Below are 20,148 nucleotides of genomic sequence, written 5' to 3'. Positions count from 1 at the left end.
TGTTTCATAATTTTTGAAACCAAGCGTTTTCAAACAAATGAGTTTCGCAATGTAACTACGATGTGATATGATATCCATATTACTTACTGTTAAAGCATTGCTGCTTAAAAATATTTAAAAGGAACATAATTTTTGGTTGCTAATGATACACTTAAGGCTATTGTGGCTTGTGCGTTTGTTCTGCACCTCAGAATGTGTGAACCATAACAAAAATCTTAGACTAGACGATAGTGCGCATGCGATAAAAACGAAGTTTTTGGACACGCCACTAAACTGACAAAACAATGTTTCTTTCGTATGTGTATAGTAATTTTTGAATGGTATTTGTCAAACGCGTCAACTTAGAAAATATGTTTGTATTAAGTTGTATTAAGCTTTATTTTTATAAATAATCTGTGTTGAATCACACCTTCATGATTGAAATATCTTTGCCTCAAAGCAACTAAACTTTGTTTGAAAAAACGTTGAAAGATCAGAAATTTATCAATAGAATTTCTAATAAAATCCGTATAAAATGTTATATTAATAATAGTTAAAAAGTAATTTCTTTCATTTAATTTGCCAACAACACATAGCAAACATTTTTTATTAAATGTTTTTTTTTTGAATCGAAAAGCTGGGTAATTATAGCTATTAAAATTTTATTTTTAACATAACTTCGTAAAGGGACGGCCACATGTATTTTAAATAAATGTTACTCAATTTTTTGTGAACATGTGTTTATCGTAGATGAAATAAAAAATAAAAATTATTTAATATACTATTTAATATGTGCATTTTATCAAACGAAATTATGTAATAGTATTTAAAACAGCCTACATTGAACTGTAAAATTTAAAGCACAACATATATAGGCCTAAATAATGTAAAAAAATTTAAAAAATATGTAGGTTAATTTACAGTATGGTATGCTCAGGGTTTGTTAGAATGGCATGTCATAAGCACAAATTAATGTTATGCAATTTGTGATCACCGTAGGCATATTACATCCTCCACTGTAACACAAATAAAAAAAATACATTAAAATCACTACTTATGGTAGTATAAATATTTTATGTGTTGATAAAATTAACATGCGTTAGATGGACGTGTTAGCTGACACAACAAAACATACTATTTTCGTACGTTAAAATGTTATTGTGGTATTTGTTTGAGTTTTTCGTCAAGTGACAATGTAAACATAACATTCTTTCTAATTAGGTGATTTTTTTTTAGTTCTGGAATCACGTCACAGCCTTTATTTAGACCATTTCTAAGAAATTATTTTACTTGTGTGAAATGCATCAAGTTTTAAACTCATGTAAGACCTAATAATTATTAAACATAAATACATATATATATATATATATATTATAGTTTTACCTACAAGACAATGAATGAGACAATATTTGCGGTTAAGTAATAAATTTGTAGGTTAAAGCACATACATGATTTCCCGGGATAATGCAGGTGTAAATAAAAAGTATGGCTAAACCAGATCAAAATAATTAAGCATTGACGCGCAATCGTAAATAATATTTGGCAGAAACCAGCATTATGAAACAAATTCGGTAAAAAAAAAACAATCCAATAAACATTAGAAAACAATTAAAAACCAAAGTTTTTGAAATTGTGGAAAATATGTGTAGTAAAAACCAGTAAATAAAAGAATTTTACGAGTTGGCAGACACAAACAGCTGTGTGTCTCACTACTAAACTATTTCATGATCAACACAAAACTATTAACAGTTTTGAGTTGTCACAGTGTAATTTTTCGTCACAGTGAAGCTCTATAGTTAAACTGTACTGAATTTTGTCAGTTTGCTGTAAATATCATTCGACAGAAATCACTCGCAGTAATTGTTATTAGAAAAAAAATTGTAAAGGTTTTCAAAGTAGGTTGCGCCGAACTTCAGTACACTGTACCTATTTGCATGGATATACAGATAAGAAATTACAAATAACATGTCTCCTATACTAGTTAAAAAAAAGTTAAGTAGTAAGGATATTCAATTTACTTGTATGGTTAATAAAACATAGAATTTCAATCAGTTATTAACTTCTAAGTTATTGTAACTATTAAATTGTAAAACCTACAGCGGACCAGAGAGATTCGACTGTAAAACTGTTGTAAATCTGCATTTTAAATCTTTTTAAATAATTTTAAACATTTTTCCAGTAAAGTTTCACAAATTTTTTTGAAGTAATCTGATGATTTTCATAACGCGGGAGCGTAAATAATACGGAAAATTATCGAGTTAATTAGAAAAAGTATACATAACTTGTGACAGTTCCCTTGTTTTCCAGTAACGGTTACACGATAGTCCCTCACATTCAACGGTCTGGAAATGTCCGCCAAAGATTTCCGACGGCAGACGAAGATTGCCGGAATCGAACGAATAATTCCGACGTCAGACGAAGATTTCCGACATAAAATATTTTTTTTTGTCGTGACGCCTAAAGGACATTGTAAAACCAGCTCGTGGAAAACCCACAAAAAAAATATTGGGTTGTTAAGAGGTTGCTGTTAAGGGGGGGGGGGGGGGGGGAATTATTTAGACTCGGATTCACGGCTTCGCATGTTTTGACCCTCCGGGTTCAGTGAGAAACCGGGACGGGCCAAGTCTTATTTTTCGACTCGCCTAATAATAATAAAAGAAACGCCCGAACCGGTATCTACCCCAAGCCCACTTGAACGCTATCATGTACCTGCCGCCGCCGAAAAAAAAAAAAAAAATAAAGAAAAGAGTTGGGCCTTCAACTCGCATGGACAAAGGCGAATATATTTCTTTTTTTTCGGGGCGCGTGGACTACTGGAAGAGCGGGTGTACACACATATATATGTATATATATTTTTCGGGGCGTGCGTGGACAATGGGCACGCGAACTGGCCACGGTGGATCCTCTCCGCAGCACACGAAACACGGCGCGGCGATTGAGGTCTCTCGCTTCGAGGGGGCAGCTCGCCGCTGACGTCACAAAACAACCAGTCCCGCCCCTTTTTCTTTTTCATCGCGGCTTCAATATGATTTTCTTTATTCGAGAGCCAGGAGGACGCCGCGGCACGCGCCTCGCTCGTGGTCGCCGCTGCTGGCGCGCGGGCGAAAACAAAATGGTGTGCTCGTTCTCATGTGCACGCGTCAGAGGTTGTACTCACCTTTTATAATTTATTGTCTGTCTGTTTCTGTCCGATGACGGGAACAGTTGCTCCTTCCTTACATTTTCGCAACTGTTTTGTCGTAAGAAGGAAACACCACTGTGTCCGTTCGCGCTGTCTTCGTTGTGTTGTCTAGATTAATCTACTTGGTTTCGTTGCTGGGTTCGTCTGCTCGTCTGTGTAGTTCGGTATTCATTGTTCTTGTTGCAACCGCTTCGCCAGTGTCAGGCCACCGTGTTCGTTTGTGCTGTAGTTTTTTTTTACCTACCACAAAAAAAACTTAATTTGCACGCAAATAATTAAAATAAATATAATTATAAAACGACTGGAGTGATATTGTAAATAAGGTTGGTAAAGTAAATCATTCAATAAAATTTTAAAAAAATTAAATAAATACTCAGTATTCAACATGTGTACAAACACGCGTAAAGAAATAATTACTTAATTTTGTAAATTAATATAGATTAATTTTAATAAATTTTGAAAATCAATAAATTATGCTGAATATTTATTCTTATTCATTAATTTTAATTAGTACTTATTAAATAATATTGTAATAATTTTTATTGCAAATAAATTATACACAAGTTATGGTATACAAACTTACTTATATAAATATACTCGAGAAAGTTTATAAACACAATTTATATTACTAAATTTGGAAATAAATAAATGTGTTTCATCTTGTTGATCTGTATTCAAAATTTATCACTAAATTATGTGATTTAAAACCACATATATAATATTTATTTGTATGTAGCCTTTTTTAAAATTATGTGAAACTTTTTTTGCATGTTGCGTGAGCATCGAAAAAAATCCACTCTCATAATTTTTTCATGAAGCTTCTAAGAAGTAAGTATAACATCCAACCCAAAATTTTGTACTTTTAGAAAATATTCAGTTGGAAGCCAGTTGAAAAGAAAAAAAATGTAATTTCTCAGAATAGTTCTTGAAATGAAGATGATTTATTTGGGATGTTTGTTTGGACATACGCCGTTGCTTGTATGTCATAACTAACCCAATAACGGACAATTTGATATTGCAAACACACAGAAAACAACCCAAATTCAGCCCATGACAAAAGATTAGAAAACATGGAGAGCACAGAAAGTTCCGTGAAAGAAATTAGTTAAAAAATATATATTATGGTACAGACGGACATAGAAGGCTAACAACGACGGGACACCACCAACAAGAACAGTAAATAAAAACAAAAACTACCTACATGGGGCAACAAAACGACAGACAGGCGAACTCAACGAATATACCAAACAAATAATGTGGACAACCCAATGAAAAAACAGAGACGCACAGGCGAACCCAGCGATGTTACAAAATAGGTATTCTGGACAACACAAAGGCGACAGAACAGACGAAAACTGTAGCGACGTTTCGGGAGCTGAGATCTGTTCCCGTCCTCAAACACAAATATTAATTGGGTTTCTTATGACATACAATGAAACCAGCAATGGCGTATGTAGTAAAAATTTTAGATCAAGAAATTTATTTGTAATATATAGGCCTACATTAAAAATATTGTTTATTTAAACAATTAATTGCAATGGTTATTTTTGAATATATGAAATATGCTTCTTTTTTTTTTAACAATACTGAATATTTCTTGTCACGCTTACGAAAATGGTGCATAGGCTAATATAAAATTTTGATTGGTGTCTTAAACAAGCATACATTTTTTAATCCTTGGGAAAATAATCAAACAATAAAAATAGTTGACTAAATTCTGTTTTATTGTGCTTATATGTGTGCACATTTCATACTGGAAAACTATTAAGGGAAAGGTTTTTAAATAACTTATGTATGGGTAAATGTGAGCTCATAGCATAAATGTTCGGACTAGAATTCGAACCCAGTAATACTGCAAACATATTTTGTAGCGATGCCGTTGCTTTCATTTAAATGTTCATATCTACCAACATTTTAGATTGTACATGGATATTTCAGATACATTCACAAAAACAATTTACTGTGTACCTACTTTTGTACTTGAACTGGTACTTTTTAAGGATTTTTGTTTTATTAAGTTCATTCTCAAATAAGGCACTTTTATTTCTATTAAAAACGCTATAGGAGATCAGATGCTTCCTCTCATTTTTAATACTTTTGTCCAAGCTCTTCTGTTTCTAACTTTTTCATCGGAAGAAACTAAAAGAACATGTTAAGCAGTGAAATTTAACAAAAGTAAATTAATAAATAACCCACTAACTACTTTATTAAATGAATTACTCTAGCCAAAAAATTATACGTATTTTACTGTTTCGGAAGAACACGTTATTTAAATATTGCTTAAATATTCAATTAAAATTTCTGTTTTTTTTTTCTCCTGTGTTAGAACCCTACAAAATATATGAAATAATTGACAGTTTAATGTATACTAATTTTAATTCATGAATTAGTATTTTGTTAAATAGTAAACGTTTCAAAGTAAATAATTACAATTCTGACATTTGTTATCTTCGAAAGTGCAAGTGGAAGCCTAAAAATCATAGACCATTATAACACCTCGCAAAGTTTTCCAGTTTTTCTTTTAATATTTGTTGTTGGTTCAGTGGCTTTTCATTTTCAGTCCATTTATATGAGCGTACCAAGAAATCAATATTATTTAATAATGCAAAGCAATAGAAAATAACTATCTAGTACTTTAATTTTTACAAATCTATTGTTTTTCCTGCCCAAGTTGGTGCGAAATGTTTTCGCGCGGCGGTGGCCGGCAGTTATGTCTGTGGCTTCGAGCTAGACGCATCGCAGGCGGCAGTTTGCGAGCGCGCGCTTCAAACCAGGCAACCAGGAAACTTAAAAAACGGCTGGTTTCGTAGCAGCCAAAACCTGTGCCAACAGAATATCACACAAAACAACGTCAAGCCGAGAACAGATGATACACCAATTAATCTCGGTTTCGAATTTTAAAAATTTAAATTTTGTACTTTTCAAGGTTGACTTATTTTTAATATATAAATCCCCACCCTGCGCCAAATTATTGGTTCTGTGACTTCAAAATTTTGCTACGCAATCTTGAATACCCTATTATAGGTACTACTGATAAAAATTCAAAATAAAATCAAGCATGCTATACATTTTGGGGAAAAAAAATATTTTAACGACTTCTGAGTAGTAACTGGAAAAAATCGCGGTTTCAATGACCTCTAGTGTAGACTCCATGATTCCCTACAAACTCGGGCAAATGCCACATGCTCATAGGCTACTGACTTGTGAGACCCGAAAACTGTGATGATACCGATAAGATACTTCTCGGGTTGAAGGTTTTTCACTGGCTCAAAGTCCTTCAGATAAACTGTGAGCCAATAACACTATCAATAGGAAGGTACATGTGTTTGGATTCTAGCATGACGCGAAATGAAACCGCGAATATTTCCTGTCTCTACTTATGCAGCAAGAAATTTAAATCAGATAACTTTGACTATTCACACTGTAAAATAAACGTTGTCTAGCTAAGCAAGTTATTTGCTTTTATTAGACACATTTTAAAATAACTTTCACAGTTGGCAAAGTAATTTTTTTTACACTATGACTTCTCAAATTTGCCCGATATATTTTTTGCTGCATAAGTGTTCAACTTTATTTTTCTACTTAAAATATACAGGATGTTTGATTTCGTTTTGAATTGTTATTAAGAGTAGAGTTTATTTATGATTGTGTCGCAAGAATTTTTAGTGACAGTATAAAATAGTTTGGTGCAGGGTGGGAATCCAAGAACTTTTTAAAAGTGCCTTTGACCCTATACCTAAGAGATTTTAATTTTTTTTTTTATTCAGAACCGTAATTTACTGGCCTGTGAACTGTTCTTTCTCGACTTACAGTGACACAGTGGGACATTCTGTATATGTATATGGAATGTGTAGAAACCTGCAAAATTCGCGGATTCATTCGGTGATAGGCTAGAATTCAAACAAATATACCTTTTAGATAATTTTTCTATTGGCTTACTGTTCATCTGAACGAATCTCAACTAGTTATAAACCCTCAACCAAAGAAGGATCGAATTACAGACAAACCAGATGAGACGACTTACAAGTCGGCAGCCAATGAACTTGCGTTATTTGCACGAGTGTACAGTGGTATGTGCAGTCTATCCTGAAGGCCATCGAAACCGCGAATTTTGCAGGTCTCTAGGAATGTGCCGAAACGTGGAAATAGTTCGAGGTGAATTTTTTTTTATCGTAATAGATACACTATGTACTATTATACTACTATTATTATATTATTATTATTACTATTATATTACACTATTATACTATTATATCTACGGTTATTCCGCAGATTCACTGTGCTTCAACGTGGACTTGGAGCACGTACACATCCGATCCACTTCGATGATTGGACGGCAGAGCTGTGGACACGCCCTCGGCCTTGATCTCGTCCCTAAACAAGCAGGCGACGTGCTCCTCCAATCACGAGCCGCCCGCCTTGAGGGCGTATGTCCCGTTCATGTCACTGTTTTATATGCGCGTTCCACACAGATGAACTTTCCGAAATTTTAAGTGGCTGAACTTTCACAAAAATGAAATTTATACATAAATAACAAATACTTGTTGCATAGTTAGCAGGCAAATTTTGCATTTGTAACCTTTTTTGTGCAGTATGCTGGCTGCTTTGAAATATGGTTCAAATTCTTTCCGAAAAAAAATTGTTAGTTTTGCCTGGCTTTTTTAATTCATCAGAATTGTTATGATTTTAATTGGTTAAATACAATTATATACATTTTACTGAAATAATTTGAAACCCTACCACGCAGTAGCCAACAGCATTGCCTTCAAACCCAAACACAAAAAAGTTTAAAATGCAGCTTTTTAAGTTAGTTATGTCAAAATTATTTACTATGTCTTTTTTTTTATTGGAGCTCGGCCACTCAAATAGTCTACACGGGACTAATGTATTCTGTTTATTGGCGGCTGGCTTTATTGGCGTCCTGATCGGGCTGCCTGTGATCTGTTAGTTCTTTGAATTGTATGCTCTCAGTCCTCCAGATAATCTGTGGGCTTATCACGAGAGCGGCCCAAAGTTAAAAATTTTCGAAATGAAGACTATAGCTAAATAAACCCGATAACATTTCTGGTCTCGTTATAAGTACACCATTTAATAAATACAGCTTATTTGTGACTTCAAATAGTCTGGTTAAATAATCTATGGAATCAAACTCCTTATATTATATTTAAATACAAATTTAATAAAATAACTTACTCTAAAGATAAGCCAAATTATGTGCGATTGCTGTTAAAGTATTAATATTTCCTTTAAATATTTGGAAAAGTGGCAAAATTCAACAAATTTTGGATCGCTATATAAGCTTCTCATTGTGTTTTTTTAAGTGTTCATTGTAAAAGAAATAAATATGGGCTTTTGTTGCTTCTTAGATTGGACCAAAATCTCTCCCACATTTCTGCCCAATTCTGTGGCAGCAAGAAACATGAACATTCTGTTCCTATGTAGGCTATAACCAACTTTTTTTGGTGAATACGGTACTTCAGTATACGACTGTGTGGAGCATGCCCAATCGCTTAACTTTCCGGATTTTTTTATTTATTTCCGAGGTACTGATATAAATCCTACACTTTGAGTAATTTTTTACTTGCAGGATGCCCTTTAAAAAACTAAACGTTTCATCTTCTTGTGTGCATGGACAATCGTTGTTTTAACTTTCCCTTGAGGCGCCGTTGCCAATGTTAAACGTGTAGCCCTAGAGTGTGCGCACTAGCGTGGTGATTCCAGTGAAAATGTGTGTGCTTCCTTCACAGTACGCTGTTTAATAACCCTTTGCCATTTTTCGAGTAAGTGTGGGACCTGGAAGTTTATTTTCGCAGCAGCGCCATAGACACTGACTTTGGAGTAAAAGAAACAGCTTCAAATAAGAGGAATTTCATCGCATATCTGTTGAAAACGTTCCACTTAAAATTGTGGTTCCTGTAGCTTATTTCTGTGATTGAAATTTATTTTTTTTATTTTAGTTACAGTCATTTTAAATACTTTTTGAGCACATTATTTATATATTTTTTAGTTTGGTTTATAAACGTCATAATTAAGAAGGAAATATTTTATTTATATTTTATAATAATTTTACTTTTTTTGGTACGTGAGATTATAATTTTGGTTCATCTCTTTAAGTAAGATAATTTATTCGTCTTGTTAATGGTAAATTTTTATTTATATTTTAATTTGTTGTAATATTAACAAAAAAACTCTCTCCTTTGATTTGATTTCCAGTTTTTTATTACAAATAATGATAATAAGATTATGAGAATAATATTCTATTTTATTTCGCTCATTTTTATTTTTTATAATTATATTAGATTTTTTGGTTGTAATAATATTTCATAAATTATTTTCGACCGGACGTCCATAGTCTTGAGCAAGGACGCCTGAAGCCGTCGACAGTTAGTCAGGATTCGTCGCAGTCACTTTCATTTCGTTCGTTGAAGTCGCCGGCTCCGCACACACGCGTGTCTGAGGGAACAAGCCCGGACGAGGCCAGACCCGTGGCCGTCGGCGGGGTTCTCCCGTCTCCCGGGGCGCGGCGCCAGTCCACCAGTGAATGAACGCCGGAGTTGTGTAGGGGGGTGGGGGTGCTGGGTGGGGGCGACCCCCTACCAACCCTCTCCGTATGACATAATTCCCTCGCCCGAAGATAGGTAGTTCAAGGTCACCGCCAAGTTTCTCGCAAGTGGGGTGCGAGAGGTATGTGTGCGTGTGGCGTCTTCGGGTGGTGGTCGGAAGAGGTTACGGCGGGGTAGACGGAGGGAGGTTGTGCTATGTTGGAGAGGCCGCCCCTTCCCCTCGGTGGTAGGCCACCAAACCTACATCTTTGCTAGCGCCGCTGCAGAGCACACGGGGGAGAAGGGTGTGTGTGGTGGGAGTCGGGGTGTAAGGCGGTAACAAGGCGGGGCTCGGGGGTGTCAGAAGAGGTTGGAACTGGGTGAAGGAAACGGAGTTGGGTTTGGGCCGAGGGGGAGGGGGGTGGTAAGGGGTTGGTTGGTTTTTGGGGGGAAGTTGGCTACGCAGAACGCCTTAGGAGCGGTCGGGGTGAGGCTGTGTGAGAGGAAACACTTCCAAAGCTACCTCACAAGACGGTTATGTTTTGCTCCCTTCCACCGTGTTCAATGCCCTGTGTTTAAGCCCCCGCAGTTCCCGGAGTCACCGAAGCTTGCATGTGCAACGGAGGCGTCCCTCCTGCCAGGCTGAACAGTAAATAAACACATAATAAATGTAATTTCTTTCCCTTTCAACTACACGAAATTCGTGTTGGCAGCATAGTCCAGCCCAAAACGAGTGGACACTTTTGATTTCGTTTGATGAAATTTTTTTTGCTAATTCTTCAAACAACAAGTTGGACCAACAATTATTCTCAGAAATAAATAAAACATTAAAATATCAAACAATAAAGTTTGATAAAATTACGTGCCAGAACTATTCTCTCTTTCGTGGGATAAAAATTACCAGTGTTATTTTTTAAATTGTAATGTAAAAATTGGTTATAACAAACATTTTAGAGATGTTTCTGTATCATTAATGTGTTAACAGGTTTTTTTCTCCAACCATAGTTAATTTTGAAATATTATAACAAATTTGTAGTAAAAATATGCAGTTATTTCAAAATTCTTATTTAAATGGCTCAGATAATACGAAATAGAATGATAGTAACGGATTCTTTATGTTTCTCTTAATTTTCATAAAATTAACTAGTGTGTAGTTTGAGTTAGTAATAACTTGTTAATTAGGTGTGGTGATCAGAGTTATTAATTGGTTTTTTCATTGAAAATTAATAACATAATTTCTATTTCTCAACTGAAAGTTGATTTTTGCTCCTGCAGCCGTCTATTTATCCCCGTTTGTGCATAAATACTGTCTGATGAAAACCATTCTACAGAAGCGACAGCATATTGAAGTCAATAATGGATGCATCTCTACCATACGTTCCAGCTTTCTCTCGGAACTTGTATTGAGGTCTGGCTCTAAACAAAATCAGAACACATTACAGTTCAATCAACATTTTTTAAACATTTTTTTTACTACCGACGGATAACCTATAATATAAACTTTGATAAATGCTACAAATTAATGAATTAATGTAGGCCTACCACTATGTTGTCGAATATTTTTTTTTACTTTTTGGTATCACTGTATCATATAATCTGTAACGATTAAAACGATGAATGTTGCTTACCATACGATTTCTGCTTCTTTATTTCACATAAAATCTTGTCGACAGTCAGTTTGATGAATGGGAGGACATAAGACATCGAATATTAGGGAGATAAGTAAAAATAAACTGTTATTAGCTATGTTTTGAAACCATTCTAGTTTATTTATGACTCAACTATATAAAATTACGGAAAAACTAAATAATTATAAATTTACCTGCAATTAGTCAGGTCTATTCTGAATGTGGATACAAATTTCTACTAGCGTTTTAATCACTATTTCATATAATTTAAAATCTTGCGAGTCAACACAAAAACATGTTCGTAGATTTGCAAATGTATCTGCTAGGATATACCAAATTTATTTTCTACTTATTTTTTTCCCTGTGTTATCAGATGCTTTAGATTTTTTGGCCTAAGTGTTGCGTAATATAGTTTTTTTCTATGCCTTTAGCTAAATTAGTAGAGGAATTAAAATGGCACCAAAAACTTGTTAGGTCCCTAGGCTTAACGGTGGCCCACAACAGACACCTCAAGTTACATGAGCTACACATCATAACGCAACAATAATAACTCAGGAACCTTGTGATTTTCATGAGCAAGCTATAGCTATGATAATATTGCTAATCAGTTTCATTCGAGTATTGACTTAAATTGTCTTCGCACAGTCACTTTTTTTTAAATGCTCATTGGTCGAAAGTAATATTTCATACTTTGGCAGGGTAGCCACCCCATCTCCTTGCTTATTACTGCCTCAGGGTCATCTAAGGCATGTCAAGAATGCTTATGCCATTCGTGAATGTGCAGCAGATGTATAAGTATGTGCTTAAGGTATATTTACTATGGAATGAATCCGTGAATTAATTAGGCTGTTACTGTAAACAGTGTGTCGTGTATCATGTACACACGTTAATGCACCTAGACAAAAAAAATTTAACAGCTTCCATGTCACAAATTGTGCCTTGTTAAGGTTACGGAACACCGCATTGTTTTGCCAAAAGATGGATTAATAAAAATATCCGTAATGAAAGATAAAAATAATATTTTGGCTGTCCTGTGGTAAATATTTCCGGGCCCAGCTGTTGGCGGGTCCTGAGCTTTGGTTTTCTTGTGAACGCTATTCAAAATTCTTAAAGGACATGCAACCATGGCATAAGGATATGTTAAAACATGCTTCACATTATCATTTTCTTTTTATCTAAATCCTTGGGGTATTTCATCATTAATGTCGGTTATAGCGAGATAATTTGTTTTAAAAACTTGTCTAGAGCTCTACACGTCAGTAGTGATAATGAGCGGCGAAATTTGGATAACTAAGTTAAAGTTTCAAAAATGTTAGCTTCGCAAAAATTTCCATGTAAAATAATTTACAAGCGTATTTATTCCCTGCCTATGACCAGACTATTTTCTTTTTCTTTATTTCAAATAATATTTGTCACCATTTAGAATTATTTTAAAATTTCACTTTCAAACAAAAACCTTAATGCGCATTGTAAAGAGAAAAACCTGACCTATAATAAAAAAAAATTATTGTAAGTTTGTATTTTATAAGCTTTAAATATCATGACACTATGGGAGAAATAAGAAACACGTGCCTACAAAACCAATTTTCATCCTCGTTTTTATAACCACGTTTTTTCTCTTTGCAATGCTTCTGTTCAAACATGACTTTATTAACAATGTCTAAGAAGAAAACCTTAATTTGGTGCGCGGCTACGCCTCCGACGATAGGCAAGCAGTTGAAGGTTTTTAAGGATTTAACATGTAGTTTTTCCCAAGCCGTCATTGTGTGAGACCCTAGTGGACATCCAAGTTTCACCGCAATTTACCATTACCCAGGTACAATGTCACTGGCGCAGTTTTAAACTACATCATGGAGTTTTTACCGACATTGGTGTTTGACATTAGAATTTTTCTAGAAGAAAAGTAAATGTTTTAAGAAAAAATTCCACAAATATTCTAGATTATCGTTCGCATGAACATCGGACAGAATTACTGTTTGCTTTCATTTGATCCTCGAGATTTAAGGCTAAAAGGGATTAAATCTACATCATTCAATTTATTTTACCACAGTAAATAAATATAAATAAATTATTGTTTTATACTTTTTATGTACCTACTGATAGTCCCAACTCTGAATATTTTCAATCTTTTTTTTTTTAGTGGGCAGAGACAATTTGCTATGATAGCATTATAATATATTTCTATGATTTAACAAGAAAGAGTATTGACATGTTTCAGCCAATGAACTACGAGTCTTCGGAGCGGTTGATTGCTTGACCAAAAATATGTTCGGTTTAACCACGAAAATGAATAGAGCTTAATTAGTTTTTGTTACCTGTGGCCTTATTTTACGATTGTCCCCTAATTTTATGCTGGGGTTTCAGAACAAATGAGAAACTTAATCAATAGACTTAATGAGTCAAAGGCAACCCAGTTTGAATATGTCTGAAGTGAGAATCAAATGGGCAGTAGACATTTCAACGAGCAAGTCGAGAATTGTGGAGTCTATCCTAGAAATAACTTAATTGACTACTGGTGTACTAAATAAACAGAAATTACTACTGACCAAAAAAAATGGCGTATTCAATTGGAGATAGGTTGTAATTGAAGTGCGTTTACTATAATGCTGAGTTTTCTAATGGCTGGCAGATTATGGAGGAGTACTGTGGTTCAGTGAGAGAGATCAGAGATCAGAAGTGTCGAATCAGAGAATAGCCGGAAAACACAGCCAATGAACAGGGGATATTTTCCCTATTAAAAAGAGTACTGTGGAGTCTATCTTGCATTTTCAAAAAATGTGTGATTTTACAAAAAATGTATGTGGCAACAGTGTACCCACCGACATTGAGTGTAATTGTACACCTAAACACGTTGGTGTATTTTCACTTGAAAAAAATAGTGAAAATACACCAACTTATGTAGAATATTACACTAACATCGGTGGAGCCATACATTCAGCAAAAAATTACTATTGCTATTGTTTGGTAAACATGTCATAGCTGATTGTGTATTTTAGGCTACACTGTGTTATGTAAATTTACATTTATAAAATTTAATTACTTGTAAATGTAGTTTAGCTGTTAGTTGATTCTAATGCATCATTTACTAAATTTTTACAAACAATGAGCATGTTATTTTGTACTAAATACTTCCAAAAATATTTTACTTTTGTAGCTTACAGCAGTTCCTGAACAATATGTGCTTTAGATTTATTTATAATTTTACCACCTTTTAATGATTCCAATGTATACTTAATATGATCGACCTAGCGGAGAATCGAACCCACAACTTGTTGGTTCTTGGTCAAGCATCCTAACATAATGAACATCATGCACAAAAACTGTCATGAGAAATGGGAATAATTCTTATTTAACCTAATATTAATAAAATGGGATCTTTGTTAGTACGAATAATATTTTGGTATTTCCGAGATCGTTGTAAATTTTACTGTGAAGAATTTTATGACATTTTAAAAAAGTGTGCAAATACAACAACAGTGTACTGAAAAAAATAGGAACACATTTAATTTAACACTTGTATGTGTAGTTTCACATCCCTGTACATCCAAATGTGTTTATTAACAAGTAAGGTTTTTAAATATAATATTTACATTCCTGTATTATATCAAAGCCAACAGCACAATTTAGTTATATTGAAATATATAGTGTAAAATTACACAAACTGTACTTGATTAAAAATATTACACAAAAATAAAAAATTACTAAAGTTTTAATATGTAATTTTGTGAAACATTGTTACAGTGTGAATGTAAAACGTTCAAAAGACTTGTTAATTTACATGGAAACTTTGTATTTTACGCCAATGCTCTGATAATTATGCACAAGGAATGTTGCCTGATGTGCATACAGGGATAAGTAAGTAGATTTGTACTTGATTATAGTGTTTTAAAAGCAAACTGTTTTTATAAAATTGATGTATTAGTATCACAAGATAACATATTATTTCACTTATTAACTAATAAAAATTTTCATGGACCTTAATTAACTTGTAAAATGTGTAGTTTTACACTAATGTTGAGTTTTTGGAGGATGTCAAAGTATATTTGGTGTAAAAATTAACGATTTAGTCGTAATTTTGCACAAAGAATGTCTAAAAAAATACACCAACTATCTTGGTTTTCGAATTACACGACAAGAATGTAAAAATACACTTACACCGATTGTGTAAATTTGCACAATGTTTTTGTAGTGTGGAGGTCATTGAAACAGAGAATTGTTCCAAACCCTAGAAGAACCTTAGTCGTCAATTTAAACATCCCGTGACCAGTGAAAGGAAACCGAAGAATTTCTTTAATTTATCCGGCTGACAGCTGAGCTTCAAACATCTGAAACATGTGCGACTTCTGTAATACTACGAATCATACGCCCTGATGTGAAAACATCGACGGAAGAAAATTAGCCAAAACAAGCGCAAAATTTGCTTGGCGTCTCAGTGCCAGCAGCCAGTTAACAAAGGATATTTTACTCTTAGATACATTTCACTCTAGATTTCAGTCCAGTGGTAGACAAGGTGGCTCGCCTTAACTTCTCTACATAAAATAAGTCTATAAAATTAAGTAAAATAGATTAAACCAGTGAAATATTCTGATTGTACCATTTAGAAGAGAACAATAATGTGATTACACCACTCTTTTCCCACCAAGAAGATACTTGTTCAATTAGCGGCAAGTTGCAGCTCACATTTTGGTGGCTTCAGATTTCCATCCCCTTGGGATACATACGTAGTGGTAGTTTCCGTAATCCAGGGAATTTTGTTTGGCTTCATTTTCTCACTAGTGAGATTCATGTTAGCCACTTACTTCCAAAATACCTTAAAAATTGGCGTTCCATTTTACCAACAAGTAGGTGTCCACAGTCTGGGACACGATCTAGAAATGGCCAGCACAGAATACTTTTCGCATTCAGAAGCCGAACAAAGCGGCGACACCTTTGATGTTGGCGTACTCAGTCGTATATTGGCCAAGTCGGGCTGCGGGATCGCTGCCTTGCCTATGATTGGCCTCAGGTTCTCGCGTCAGCCTGGCCAGCTCGGCTCCCGTGTGCTGGGTTGGCAGATTGTATCCCGCCATTTTGCTGGCCAGTTCAGCCCTTTTGGTGGTGCGTGTAGCTGGAGTTATGGCGAAATAAGTAACAGTTTAACTTCCAGACGCGTTAGGTCTATGGCGTACTGTAAATATTTCGCTGCGATACCTTCCAAAAAGTTGGTCAAATAACGTTGGAGTGTAATTTGGGCACCAAAATACCTCTCCAGCACAACCATGCTTGTGTGACGAATTGGATGGCTTATATATAAACATATATATATACATATGACATTGCTGGTTACACTGTATGTAACAAATAACACCCAATAACGGACAAAAAAAGATGAATACAGAAACACATAAAAAAAGCTCAAATTAGCCAATGTCAAAATTCAAATGCATATTGGCTTACTCCACACAGAATTCCGTTGAAGTAATCAGTCAGAAAAATGTCACAGCTCGTATGAAAACAGTGGGCTGACAACGATGAGACAGTTGCAACAAAAACTGTAAATAAATTTTAAAAAACTAGCTTGAAGAACACAGTTACAAACAGACGAACCCAACGAAGACTCTAAACAGATAATCTGGACACCACAACGACGACATTCAAGTCGCTGGTTTTGCCTGAGCATCTCTGTGTTGTCGCTGTGTTGTTCACATTACCTGTTTTTTATCGTTTGGTTCGTCTGTTTGTGGTTGTGTTGTCCAAGTTCAGTCTGTATTAACTATTCTGGTTGTTACTTCCTCGTCGTTGTCAGCCCAATTTTTTCGTTCGTGCTGTGACATTTTTTCGGGCTAATTACTTCCACGGAATTCTGTGTGGATTCTATGAATTCAAATTTTGACATCGATTGATTTTGGCTGGTTTTCTGTGTGTTTGCTAATTCACCTGTTTTAAACCTGTTATTTTGGTTTCGCCATGATATATGTACAGTGTTGATATCAATGGCGAATGTCAAAAATATTTAACGGATGACTTATTTTCCGTCAGATTTGTTTTCCTTTGTATGACTAATTCAGAAATATGTTGGGTGTTAAATGGTATTAACCAATCAGAATAAGTCCCAGCAAAAACAGAAACGAAGGACTTGACCAACGTAAAAAAACTGAAAAACACATTTATTAATATTCTATAACTTAACACCTTTGAAGTCCTCTCCGAATGCGGCATTTGGTGGGAGAAATTTCGTGAATGCGACGGAAATCAAAGAACGGAAATGTGTAACAACCACAGAGCTGCCATCTGTGGCAGATTGCGCGAACCAAAGTTCACAAAGACAAAAGAACTTAAACAAGATGGGCCGTATTTTAATAAAAATACTTGTCGAAAATCAGGCCTAATGCCGGGGTTTAGTATTTTTGCAAAGTGTTTTTTTTTTCGCATTTATCGGAGCCGTTTCATTATATAGTTTAATAATTTGGTATGCTAATGAAATGATTCAAAAGTGACGTAGCTTATCCGGCAGCGAATTCTAGTGGTGGGTGCGGAAACTATGTGTGATTCGCGTCCAGATATGTAGTCGTGAACACAATTTCCATATATGTACTTATCACGCTCGGCATTATTTATAATATATTTCTACGTTAAATTTCGTGTTCAAGTTTCGTATTGTATGTGTATTTGCAACAAGAGAACACATGAATTTGCTCGTTAATGATGTTAGATATTACTAGAGTCCCGGAAATTTCGCGGATTCCTCTGGCCTCAGGATAGAATTCAAAGTTATAGGTGTGCTCGACCCATTTTTACTTTCCCATTGGTTGATTTCTTAGCGAGAACATTTTTATCCTTGTTATTTGGCACTACCTGATTCGCTTACTTCTCTCCTAGCTGGCCATCGTTGGCTCACGGTCGTAGAGGGGCGTGTCCAGATAACTGCGGTTCAATCATGAACGCAGTGCGACAGTGTGGAGGTTTGCATTCTAGCTTGCGACTAAATGAATGCGCGAAAATTCCGTGGCTCTAGATATTACACATCACTGGCGAGCACTGAAACCCCCATATTTTTTATTGTGTAACAAGTACTTAATATTAATATTTTAATTTTTCAATTATTTTGAAGTTTAAGAAATTATAACAAGATAAGATTTTCCATCATGCGCTGTCAACCACTGTTTTCATTTTATAATATGCAGGGTTAGTATTTAAAAATTTGAGTAAGCTTTGCTCTGTGATCGAACTATGGTAATGCGACCGGATTTTGAAAAAAAAAAATATTTGCGTATTATATTTAAGTTTATTTTATGGATAAATTTTGGATGCCGTACTTTGTCTAACATTTCCTCTCCAGCTTTAACTTCTTGGCTTCTGCTTTGAGTCCATGTCTGCGCAATCAATTGTTTTATCCCAACGTTTGGGCGTGCCTTGTTTCATCCATCTTCAGGGGCCGTTGGCATCTGAAGGTCTAGAGTTGGGGCACAGTATTTATATACAGGATCATTCAAGTCGAGCTGTCATTGGTCACTTTGGGTGGCAATGACTGGAGGATTGTTTTTCCGATCAGGCAACATCTGTTTGTCAGGCTCCGTAGTCTTGACTCTGACTAATATTTGTAAGGCAACCGTTTCGAATTATGGCGAAGCAAAAAAATTCTAAGTATTAATTAATTCTCTGTTAATATTATTGTAATATTTTAAAAATTCTATGGCTTCTTTGATAACTATGATTTGAAGTTGGAAATACAAAACAATTATAATAAATGTATGGCTTGTCAAATTTGTCATAGGCCTATATCATATAGTTGAACCGTTAAAAATTCTCACCTTCAACTAACGAAGAACGCTGATTACAAATTATCGAAACAAGAAACACAGTTTTTTTTAACTCTCAACTGGTCTCGAAATCTTTAGTTGAAAAAAAAAATGCCTCTAGAAATACCTCTTCGTTTATTGGAGTCTAATTCTTCGTTTTAAAAGGCCCAACAATTTAACTGTAATTTCCAGCAACGTAAGCACGTTTTGATGTAACTTAGTTGTCAGATATATTCGGCGGCGTGACACGGGCCTAAGTGAGGTGTGTCGGTGTGGGAGTTGCCCGCTGAGCGGTGTGGAGAGAAGACAGCGTCTCGGGGGGGAGGGGGGAGAGCGTTTGAGGTGGAAGGAGCGCGGGAAAGTGCGAAGTCAAACGGGCGCGCGCCGACACCTGCCCGCGGCGCCTCGACGCGGCGCCGCCGTTCAAAAATAAAAGAGCAACGAAAAATATACACATACATATAACAACATATCGCCCAGGGAGCTTACGCCAGAAAGGAACCTGCTCCTCTCACGGCAACACCGAAATTCTTCATGGAACGCAAGTACGGATTTTTCGGATTTTTTTTGGACCAGTTTAGATCAGCTGTTCTATGCATAATCATTAGTAGGGACACCTGTAATTCACGAATACATTTCGTGTCAAGGTATGTAACAAAACACTGTAGCTTTTTCTTAGAGTAATGGCGAATCGTGTGCGTGCAGCAGTACGGTATCCACATTCCCATTGGCCCCGTCAAGTGCGGGGAAACACCTCTCGCCGACCACAGCCAATAACTACAAGAAAAAAACTACGGTGTTTTGCGATGTACCTAAACACGAAACGTATTCGCGAAATACAGGTGTCCCTAATAATCATGCGTCTCACTGTTTCATTTTGCGACAGTCTTAACTTGAAACCTTTTGCAAGGTTACTTCTTGCTACAGCTTCGATTATCCCCTCCCCCCGGATTTAGTGGGGAAATTTCCACTGAAACAAAATCCCCGCTTTTTAAAAGTGTCGAATCACGAATAACCCCCTCGAGCCGCTCACAGACTCA

The sequence above is a fragment of the Bacillus rossius genome, chromosome 2, assembly GCF_032445375.1.
Source record: "Bacillus rossius redtenbacheri isolate Brsri chromosome 2, Brsri_v3, whole genome shotgun sequence".
NCBI classification, from domain to species: Eukaryota; Metazoa; Arthropoda; class Insecta; order Phasmatodea; family Bacillidae; genus Bacillus; species Bacillus rossius.
The sequence above is the reverse complement of the archived record's forward strand: the minus strand, read 5'-3'. Positions refer to the sequence as shown.